The sequence below is a fragment of the Manacus vitellinus genome, unplaced genomic scaffold, assembly GCF_001715985.3.
Source record: "Manacus vitellinus isolate BGI_N305 unplaced genomic scaffold, ASM171598v3 scaffold_16_pilon, whole genome shotgun sequence".
Lineage (NCBI taxonomy): Eukaryota > Metazoa > Chordata > Aves > Passeriformes > Pipridae > Manacus > Manacus vitellinus.
The window spans coordinates 1,132,981-1,141,312 of NW_021939189.1; positions in this window are offsets into that span (position 1 = coordinate 1,132,981).

Consider the following 8,332-nt stretch of genomic DNA (forward strand, 5'->3'; position numbering starts at 1 on the left):
TTCCTCAGTGGGTGTGAAGGAGAAGGAAGCAAACCCTCGGACACTCCTGCTGAAAGATTCCTGGTGGGATCACTGGGCCATTTAGCAGGTAACTGTCCCTTCAAACAGCCCGGGATTATCGGGATGGGAGCCGGGAACGCTGCTGTAATCCTGCCTGTGTTCAAACACCCCGAGCCTGGATAAATAGACTGTTTAATTAAACCAACAAGTCATCGTTTATTTTCACATCACAATAGGTTAAATGACTTTTTATTCCCATTTTCCATATCAACAGAGCAGACTTTTTGGTAATAAAAGCTCAACTCTAATTAGCAGCTGGTGTGGTTGTACTTGGCAGCGTCGTGGGTAATTCAGCACAAAGCAAACACATTTACCAGAAATGGCTTCTGATTGCAGGGCCGAGGAAATGGAGGGGGGGGAGTGGGGCCAGGTTCCTCCCGGGGTTGGTCCAGAGGAGGTGAGAGCAGGAATTGTCCTGCCCAGGAAGGTGGAAGTGGGAAAACATCTAAATAGTCGATAATTCGTGAATAATTCCTTCTAGTGGAAGGAGTTACCTGCTCTGGAGCCAGGCTGGGAGAGCTGGGGGTGTTCACCTGGAGAAGGGAAGGTGTGTTTGGGGGTGTTCTGGCAGGGCTTTGACCCCCTGTCCGAGGTGTGGAGGAGGGATGGATGTTCCCCAGGGAACCACAGGGGAGCTGTGACAGGGTTTGGGTCCCCTCTGGAGCGATCCTGCCCCACTCGGGCTGGGAATTCTGGGGATGGAATTCCTGCAGTGCCAGGGAGGCAGTGCTGGGGTTTGGAGAAGCAGCTGCCTCGTGTGCAGGGAGCTCTGGGGTGGGATTGGGAACCTTTCCATGGAAAAAGGCAAAGGAGGCAAAACAAGCAAGTCTGAAACCATCACTGTCCATCCAATTCCTGCCTTGGGAAGAGCAGGAACTGTGGCAGCCTGGTCCTGCTGCTCCATTGGGATAAACCCACACAGCTTTCTTGGGGTTAGTTTGGGCTGTGGCTGATATTTGAGGGGAGAACTGGGGCCATTTCCCTGCCCAGGATAATTTGGGATGTTGGGAGCCCTGGGACCGACTGGTGGGTGCAGGAGGAACAACCTCCCTTTGCCATCCCCCAAAATCCGGGATACAGGAGCACAGCCTGATCCGAGAAAATGAGGAACAAATTTTCCCAAAGCCTTGTGAGCTGTAAAAGCAGACCAAATGTTACTGGATCCCAACATCCCAGGTCCCAGGGCCGAGGCGGGAGCAGCTGGAGCAGCGCAGCCCACACGGATCCGGGAGCCTGGCTGGGGGAGAAGGGCTGGGAGGGTGCAGGGAGAGCCAACCCTGCTCCAGCTGCACCTGCCAGGGCTGGGAGAGCCAGGAATGCCGTGGGATGGGCCACACTCGGCAGCGGGGTGGGAGCGACGCGTGGGAGAGACGTCGCTTTGGGAAACACCTCCCCAGCCCGGGAATGTCCAAGGCCAGGTTGGACAGGGCTTGGAGCAGCCTGGGATAGTGGAGGGTGTCCCTGCCCATGGAATAGGATGAGCTTTAAGCTCCCTTCCAAGCCAAAGCAGTCTGGGATCCCCAGAAGAGTCGGGGATGTGGGAAGGGCAGCAGGAAAAGCAACGCCCGGGGATGGGGAAGGGACAAGAGCCCACTCGGCTTTTCCTGCTTCCCCTTCCAGCCTCCCAGACAACTGATCCCAGTCCTGCCAAGCCTGGACTCTGTGCAAAGCAGGAACATCACTTTGTGTGCATTCCCTGCTTCCTGCTGAAGGAGCTCCTGCTTCCCTTGTCACCTCAGCCGCTTCCAGGCGCTGATCCCAAACCCCGGGAGCCCTCGGGACACGGCAGGTTTGTTTTCCCGGGACACGACAGGTTTGTTTTCCCGGGACACGGCAGGTTTGTTTGTTTTCCCAGCCCTCGGGAGCCGTCCTGGGAAGGAGGAGAACAAAGTGTAGGTGTTCTAAAGTCAATATTGGCACAAGGAGGCTCGTGACAAAGGGCCACTGAGCTGCAGCTCCCTGGGATTGCTTATCCGGGTTTATCCAGCCCGGAGAAGTTTCTGGGATTCCCCCTGGATTCCTTCTCCAGGTGTGTGAGGAAAGGTTAAACTCACAGACCCAGGGGTTATTTCCACTGATGACATTGATGGTTTGGGATTGGGGGGGTTTTTCCCCAATCTTCATTAAAAGATGGATTTGGGGTTGAATTAAAAGTGTGTTTTCAGGTGGTTTCACACCCCACAGAGCTCTCTCCTCCTCCCATCCCATTTTTTCCCCATCAAAATCATCCTTTAAATTGAAATCTATCCAGTTTGTGGTTACCACAAATGCCATTGGCACCTTCTTGAATGGCAGGGGGTGGAATAAATGATCCCTGGGATCCCTTCCAACCCCAGCCACTGTGGGATTCGATGAGAAATCGAAACCCCCAGAAAAATTTAAAAGATCCATTTTTATTTCACCTGAATCATCAGACCTAAAGCTTGTGACTGCCCTGCTGGCCAGCCCTGGGCAGCCACCACGCCAAGAAAATGGGGATTTTCCAGTAGGAAAACAATTCCTGACGAAATCATGATCCACTGCCATGGAAAAGGGATTTTCTTTCCATGCAGGACATTAAACACTTGGGTTTTTCTCTTTTTTTTTTAAAGGAACTTCCCAGTTTGCAAATTTTCCTGGTTTTGGGGGGCTTGGCCTCCACTCAGAGCCACGTTTTCTAATCCATCATTTCTTTTTTCTCTTTCTAAAACTGGAGGTGTCAAACCCAGAGCTTGGGAAGAAGGTGGAAATCCAGGCTGGAATCCTCTTCTCCCGTGTTTTCCACCTCTGGAAACACCCTCAGCTAAACCTGCTTTAATATTTAAGCACCATTTAAAGCTGGAATTATCTCAAAGCTTCACCTGGAATAGCACAGAGGGGTTTGTGGATATCTGGGGGCACGTGGAGTTATCCCAGCCCAGAATCCTTTGGCTGTTCCCCTTGGAACAGCAACAAACAACAAACCACAGGCCCCCAAAAATGGATAATTTGTCCTTGTTTAGGTTTTCCTGCGTTTTCCAACCCACTGGATCCCCCCCAGCTCTGCAAAGAGCAGCTCTGCCTTGTTTGGAGAGGCACTGTTGACATTTGGTTGGAAAGGGGAATGTCAATTCGATAAAGTTAATTACTTATTATTTGGAATCTCATTTGCATGGAAGGGTGGGCTCATTAACCAGCGGGATTTGTGCTCAGGGAGGAGGTGGGAGCAGGGAGGGGGAGCAGGGAGCAGCTCCAGCCCCCCTGTCAGAGGGTTTATTAACACCACAGCTGAAAGTGTGAATGTTCCAGAGCAAAGAATTCCCACTGCAATAACGCCTTGGATTGTCCAAGCTCCAGTAAATATTTACTTTGTCTTATTTTCCGACCGAATTTCTCCAAGCAGCTGAGAAATTGCATTTTGCAGCTCTGCCCTGGGTCTAAACCCACAGCAAACCACCCTCCCTGCTCAGCCTTGTTTTAATCTCGGGATTAGGTTCAAAATATTCCTCTTATTGCAATTTTGGGGGCTTTGGGTCATTCCAAGAGCACTTGTAAACCTCGGGAAGCCAAACCCCTGCAGGGGGCACATCCTCGATTTTCAGCCACCTCCCATCCCATCCATCCATCCAATATTCCAACCACTCCGGTTTTGGGATATCAATGGCAAAAGGAAAACCCCAGGAAGAACCAGAAATGGATGGAAAGACCCAGAGCCAAAGTCCCTCACACTCCCCTTCCTCCATCCAAACCCAAACCCAGGGAATTTTCCACCACCCAAACAATTTTCCAGCAACACATTTTCCTCCCAGCCCCTCTGTTCTCACTCCAGTACCATTCCTGGAGTCCTCAGTGCATCCATCTCTCCTTACTGACCATCTGGGAATAATTTGGGGAATCCCACCTGGAAGACACAACCAAAGCAGAGCAGCCAAGCCCCAATCCCCACAGAGCAGACCCCCCCAGACCTCTCCAGGCATCCTGCAGGACCCATTCCCTGAATTCCAGCCCCTCCCAGATCCAAGGGAGAGCTGGAAGCTGCTCCCCCCGAGCACAGAGACCCTTCCCCTGGCAGGTTTAGGCTGGGCTTTGCTGGACCTGCCCCTGAGCTGGGCCTGGGGAGGTGCAGCTGAGCCAGGGGGATGTTCCACAGCCTTTGGAGCCTGGCCAGGGCTCCAGGGAGGAGGATGTCCAGCCAGGGAGCCTCCAACTGCTTTTCCCTTCCCTGTCCCTCTCCCTGTTCCCAAGGAAGGTCAGACTCGGTGGGTGCTCTCCCCCACCTGCATCCCAGGGAATTCCCATGTGGAGGGGAAGGAAGCACAGCCTGGAATGTCCCTGTGTGCCAGGAGGAGGCAGGTGCTCCCTGCAGGCATCTGCCAAGGTTTCCCCAGCTGTCCCCCAGAGGCTGAGCCCCCTGGATGCAGGGCTGGAGCCGTCCCAGGGAGCAGGTGGGAAATGTTTCCCAGCCTTTGGAGCCTGGACAGGGCCCGAGGGAGGGGGATGCTCAGAGCTGGTGGCAACATGCCCAGGGACCATCTGCCCCCATGGGTGGGGACAATCCCAGAATTATGGAATACTGTGAGTTGGAAGGGACCTGTAAGGATCAAAGTCCAGCTCCTGGCCCTGAGGACACCCCAAAATCCCACCCTGTCCCTCAGAGCGTTGTCCAAACTCTCCCTGTGCTGTGACCAAACCCCCTCTGGATAAGGAGCCTTTCCCTGCTGTCCATCCCAGCCCCCCTGACCCAGCTCCAGCTGTTCCCTCAGCTCCCAGAACCCAAGTCCAGACACCACAAACGCTCCCAACCCGTTCCCAGCCCAGCAGGAGGAGGATTTCCCTTGGAAGCGCCGTCGGATCCGAGATTTCCTGGGCCAAGCTGCAGTTCCTGCCCTCTGGAAAGGTTAAAGCTCCACAAGCCAACAGGATTTGGGCCTTTGCTGGGACCTCCTGCTCCACAAGCTCCCTGCATGGAATTGCTCTGGGTTTTGTCTCCAAAACACCTTCTGCCCCTTTCAACAGCCCCGAGCTGGAGCCCAAGGCCAATATTTATGCCTCAGATCTCCTTGATGATGCAATCCAGCAACAAATCACTCCTTAAATAATCCAGCCATTTAATCATCCAGAAATGTGTAGAAATAAGAGGATTAGCCTCTATCCTGGGGAATTGTGTTTTACAGGCTCCAGGGGTTTATTCCTAATAAAACAAGAGCAGCTCATGGTATTTTCAGAATAAATCCAAGTGTCCCAAGCTCCAGGAGGAGAAGGGAGCTGGTGGGGCAGGAGGAGGAATCACCACCCAAAAGGCCCAGTTCAGTGATTGGTTCTTGCCTAAATCACAGGTTAAAAGGTAAATAAATAATGATGAATAAATGATTGATCAAATGATGAATTGAAGTCTCTCCTGTCCACTCTCATGCATAGAATATGGCAGGGGGAAACTGAGGACCAGCTCCTGCCTTTCCCTGGGTGATCCACCTGTGCCAGGGCTATCCCTGCCTCTGGAAGTGTCCCTGGCAAGGGCAAAGGACAAACTCCTTTCCCTCAGAGCACAACTGTTGTTCCCCAACACCCTTTTACTCCTCTTTTTATAGCCCCCTGGTTCCCAATGAGACAATATAATTTTAGCAGGGCTGGATTATTTTTAACAGTGGCTGAGCTGCACATAAATCAAGGCAGACACAGAGACAAACGATTTCTGGGAATTAGGGAGCAGCTCCTTGGAAAGGCTCGTTGGTTATGTGTCACTGCCCCAAGGAGGACAGACAGCAGCACTGCCAGGGGTGGCTGAGCTCGGGATCTGTCCTGGTTTTTAGGGATAAAGCCCAGCCTTTGGACATGGATGTTGCTGGGCTGCCACACACCAGCTGTTTTCGTGGAATCCTGGAATGCTTTGGGTTGGAAGGACCTTAAAACCATCTCCTTCCAGTGTAAAGGTTATTGCTGAAAACTCCTTCAGCTCACGCCCAGCCCAGAGGTCCCACTTGCAGGGAGTCCCCTGGATGGGGCTGGGAGGGGCTGGAGGTTAGTCCAGCTTGGAGAACCCCAGGGCAGGAGGTGCTGCCACACCCTGGAGCCACAGCTCAGGCTCTGGAATAACCAGGATTGGGCATAAAGGAGGAGACCAGAAAAAGGACTGGAAAACAAAAGAAGTTCACTGGGAGAAAGTGTAAAGGGGGAAATACTGATGAAAAGGTGGGTGTATAACACACATCCAGCAGTGGCTGTTCTCTCATTCCAGTCCATGTCTTAGGGGGGTCAATTCCTGCAAGGTGGAGTCACTGAGGATGGAAAAGCCCTCCAAGGTCACTGAGTCCCCCCTGTGCCCCATCCCCACCCTGTCCCCCAGCCCAGAGCACTGAGTGCCACGGCCAGGCCTTCCTGGGACACCTCCAGGGCTGGGCACTCCAAACCTCCCTGGGCAGCCCCTGCCAGTGCCTGACCACCCTTTCCATGAGGAAATTCCTCCTCATGTCCAACCTGGCCCTTCCCCAAGGTCCCTGTCACACTGAGCAGAGCCCCAGGATCCCAGATCCCAGAGCAGCAGCTCCAGGTGCCTGGATCCAGCCCAGCTCCCCCAGCCCAGTTCTGCTGGGCCAAAGCTCCACGTTCCGCCACCCAAAATCCCCCCATCCCCCTGAGCCAGAGATCTGGGCCATGCTTTGATCCCTCCCCAGGGAGCACAGAGGTTCCCAGTCCCGAGGCCAGGCTGGAACAGCCGGAGCTGTGGGGTCGGAGCACAAGGGAGTGAAGCTCCCCCAGGGCCCAGAGTAAACAGGCTCCTGGGAATCAGCATTTTCCTGCCCCCCTGGAGCTCTCCTGGGGTCAGCAGCTCTCCCAGCCCCTTTTTATCCACACAGCACTTGGCAGGACGAGCTCAGCTAACCCAGCAGGCTGCTGGGCTTCCATCCTCAGAATATGGAAGACCTGGGAGAAGATTGGGATGCCCTGGACTCTCATGCCTTGTCTCCCCCCTTTTCCACAGCAGGCCCTGGAGCAGCCCCAGCTGAGCTCCAGCTCTGCCCCAGCTCACCCTGTCTGTCATTCCAGGGCCATTCCTGCTCCTTATTCTCCTGCTGTTTGTTGCTCAGCAGAGCTGCAGCCCATTAATGCCAAGAACATCCAAGCAGCCCAGGGAACACAATCCAGAGCCATCCCCTCGTGCCAGCAGGAAACTCTGACGGAGCAGAGCTGGCAGGAGGATCCCACTGCACATCCAGCCTGGGGGGAGGAATTTGTTACCTCAAAAGGTAAACGTGGAGTCAGCTCTGGGCTCCTGCCTTGCCAAGGAGCCGAAGGAGGAGGAAGAACAGTGAGATCCTTCCCTGGCTCCAGGCATCCACTGCCCCTCTGCTCTTCCAGTGGGGGATCCCCAGCCCTGGAGGTGCCCAGGGAAGGACAGGACGTGGCACTCAGTGCTCTAGGCTGGGGGACAAGGTGGGCATTGGCTTTAATGTCCCTCCCAGCCCAACCCATTCCAGGATTCCATGAAGAAGGGACAGACTCCAGTCCAGCCCTTACCATGCTGCCACCTCCTCCCAGGGCTGGCAAGGATGGATCCTCCTCTCCAAGGTCTGTTTGCACTTGGGATTAACCTTTCTGAGGGGACAAAGTGGCTGCAGGAGGTGTTTGCTTTGGGCTCAAATCCTTTCGCCTCCACAAGCAGAAATTCCAGAGCAAAGCTCTTGGAAACACAGAGTGTGAAACCAAAACATGGAGCTGGGAAAGGGCTGGGAAAGAAACACTGGGATAGAAAAAGGAGCATTTTGAGGGCAAATTCAGCAGCTCACCTTGCTACATTCTGAGGGTAAATCTTTTCCATGCAAAGTTCTGAGCATCAGTTCCTTGTGTCTCCCAGGTTTCCTCTGGAACACTTCCAATATGACTGACAGGATGATGGAATCCAAATCAAAGAGATAATGTTTGCTTGTCATTAATGGATCCATTATTTAATCAATTTAAATGCCAGAAATAAGAGCCTTCTTTAAGTTCATTATTTCCATTGGTTATCCCTGTCCCTGTCCTCCCAGCAGGGAGGCAGCAGCAAAAGGCAGGAAGGTGGGTGACAGCAGGAAAACACTGCCCAGGTTCGGGGGATCCCAAGGAAAGGAGTCATTCCCTGGCCCAGGTTCGGGGCAAAGCCTCTCCCTGCGGGCAGAGAGGGATCCAGTCCAGCCGGGATGGTTATCCCACACCATCTAGTGGCACTCGGCAGAGCTGCTTCCCTGCCATCCAGAGCCTGTGGAGCTCATGGAATCACTTAGACCTCGGATAAGACCCCCCCTGCAGAGCTGCCTCCAGCCCTGGGAACAACAGCACA